Source organism: Triticum aestivum, chromosome 7B (assembly GCF_018294505.1).
Source record: "Triticum aestivum cultivar Chinese Spring chromosome 7B, IWGSC CS RefSeq v2.1, whole genome shotgun sequence".
Classification (NCBI taxonomy): Eukaryota; Viridiplantae; Streptophyta; class Magnoliopsida; order Poales; family Poaceae; genus Triticum; species Triticum aestivum.
Genome location: NC_057813.1, coordinates 96,256,446 through 96,259,059, shown reverse-complemented (window position 1 = coordinate 96,259,059; position 2,614 = coordinate 96,256,446). Strand labels below are relative to the sequence as shown.

At 50.0% G+C, this 2,614-nt stretch overlaps 1 pseudogene; it reads right to left on the bottom strand.

Annotated features, from left to right (window-relative positions):
• Positions 1–351: 351 nt before the first annotated feature.
• On the bottom strand, positions 352–1,382 carry LOC123157977 (26.2 kDa heat shock protein, mitochondrial-like; annotated as a pseudogene).
• Positions 1,383–2,614: the final 1,232 nt, after the last annotated feature.

Sequence of the window (2,614 nt, the reverse complement as noted above, 5' to 3'; positions counted from 1 at the left end):
GGCATGAATGCACAGCTTTTTGCAGAAAGCTTAAAGCAATACAGATCAAGGACGAGAAAAGATAGACAGGCCAGACTGGCTTAAGACTAGTTCATCAGGCCAAACTTGATACAATAAACAAAGTTCATGACAAATTTCACCACTAAATCAATAAAGTTAATGACAAAGTTCATGACAAAGTTCATAAGACAATCAAGGTCGTTCATCAAGCCAAACTTCAGACAATCAACACAGTACATGATCGATTTCAGCACTAATTTAGTCCAGCACGCCAAACTTAAGGAGATCAGCAAGGTTTCATGACGATTTTCAGCACCAAATCAGTTCACAAATTTGAGGAAATCAACAGAATTGCATGACCAATTTCACCACCAAAGCAACTTCATCATATGCCAAACTCGCGGCCAACTTCACCTACTCGATGCAAGACGATCAACGAAGCAAAACAAGGAAGACACACACCAAACATGACCACATCAACAAGGCGTCTCTCACACTCTCGCGCCGGCCATCCTCCACGAGCACTACCTACTCGACCTTGACGTGGAAGACGTCCTTGCGCTCCTCCTCCTTGACCTTGAGCAGGGTGACCCAGAGCACGCCATTCTGCATCTCGGCCTTGATCTTGTCCATCTTGTACGCGTCGGCGGGCATCTCGATGCGGCGGTTGTACCTTGGCACCGCGGAGTCGTCGTCGCCGTCCCAGGGCTGCTTCTCGCCCTCGCCCTCGATCACCAGGATGTTCTTGTCCACGCGCACCTTCACGTGCTCCTTGGTCAGCCCCGGCATCGGCACCTTGAGGTACACCGCGTCATCGTCCTCCTTGGCCACCCAGCGTCAGAGCCGCGACGCCCCAGCACCAGCAGTGGAGGAGAGGCTGCCGTTCTGAGTTGCGACGTCCTCCATCAGAGACAGCAGACGGGCCATGCTGGTCGGCGCGCCGAGCGGGTCGAGCACGTCTGCAGAATCAACACCGAGGACACCAAAAGCAGATCAGAACGCTGCGATGTTGATACTTCAGAACGAAGGCAAAGAAACGGTGCACCACAGGTGGGGAAGGGAAGCATACCCTGCGAGAAGAAGCTGGGGATGACGAGGTCGCAACCGCTGTAGTCGTCGTCGTCGTCGTCGTAGCGGCTGACCTCCTTGACCCGGGTGTTGTACGGGCGGCGGGCGGCGGCGACGGCGGGGGAGTGGACCGCGCCGAAGGCCACGGGAGCAGCGGACTTGAGGAGGCTGGCCGCCGGCGCGGCACCCTCGCCCTTGCAAACGACGGCGGAGGCCATGGTCTCTCTCTTCTCTCTCTCCTCTTTCTCTCTCTCTCTCTTCTGCTGTGATTTTGGATTCTTGTGGTGAGCGAGACGGGATGCGAAATGGAGGGGGTTTTGTAAGTGGGGAGCGGGGGAGATTTCTTGGGGGAGGGGATGGGAAACGGGTTTAGAAGGTTCTGGACAGATCGGTTGGGGTCTTGAGCCTTCCAGAAAGATCTGGAGGCCACAGCTTTACGATTGGTGCTGCTTGATATACGATTAGGGCGACATGGGTGGTGCTAACCTTTGATCTGCTCGGCTACGTCGGGTACGAGTGATTTGCTTTTCAAAGTTGGACTACTTTTCCAATGAATTCCTACCGTTTGGTGGACTCACATTTTTTTTCGATAAAAAACATTTCATTCAATTGATATATCGAGGTGATACAATCGCATTGAAGAATGCCCGGCCTTTGCATAGCGTGATGCACACAGCCAACATGTCCAACAAGCCTAAAAATAAATATCGTTTTACAGCAAAAGTAAATCAGTCCAGCCTAGGATGGGGCAATGCCTATCCGGAGATTACACCGCCATCCATGTTGGGAGAAAACCTCCCTGGCTGTATGCTCCAGCTGTGTAGACGCCATCATAAAAAGGTCTCTGTCCTCCGGCCTCTGCAGGATAGACCACGTACGGAGCCATCGTGTACATGCATGGATAACCTGCACAGGAGATGAAACACATTTATTGTTAAAAATCACATCATTTCTAGTGAGCCACAGTGCCCAATATAAGGCAGTCGCTCCCACGAGTAGATGTGCAGAAAATTGTTTATCGATACCCCGCAACCAATTGCTGAACATGTTACGCGCACTATGTTGGGGATATAGATTTGAAGCTATTTGAACTATGGTCCAGACTACACGAGTAAACTTACACTCAAAAAAAAAGTGTTTGATGGACTCGTCATGTTGGCAAAAGACACATGTCTTGCTACCTTGCCAGTTGCGTCGTGCCAAGTTATCTCTAGTTAAGATGACCCCTCTGTTTAGAAACCAAAGGAATATCTTCACTCTTAGGGGAATTTTGAGCTTCCACTATTTCTTGTTATCAACCGGTACATCAGTGTGGGTCATTGCAGCATACAAGGATTTGACTGAAAAGGTACCATTTTGATGCAAATTCCATCGGAACTTGTCTGGTTTGCCTGACAGCTGAATGGCCTCCAGACGATTGAGTAATTCATTCCATGCCACCAGACTAGGCCCAATAAGGTCCCTACGGAAAGAAATATCAGGGTTTTCTTGTCCCAATACTTGTTTGATCGTGACTAATTTATGTCTGACGATCCTATACAAGCTA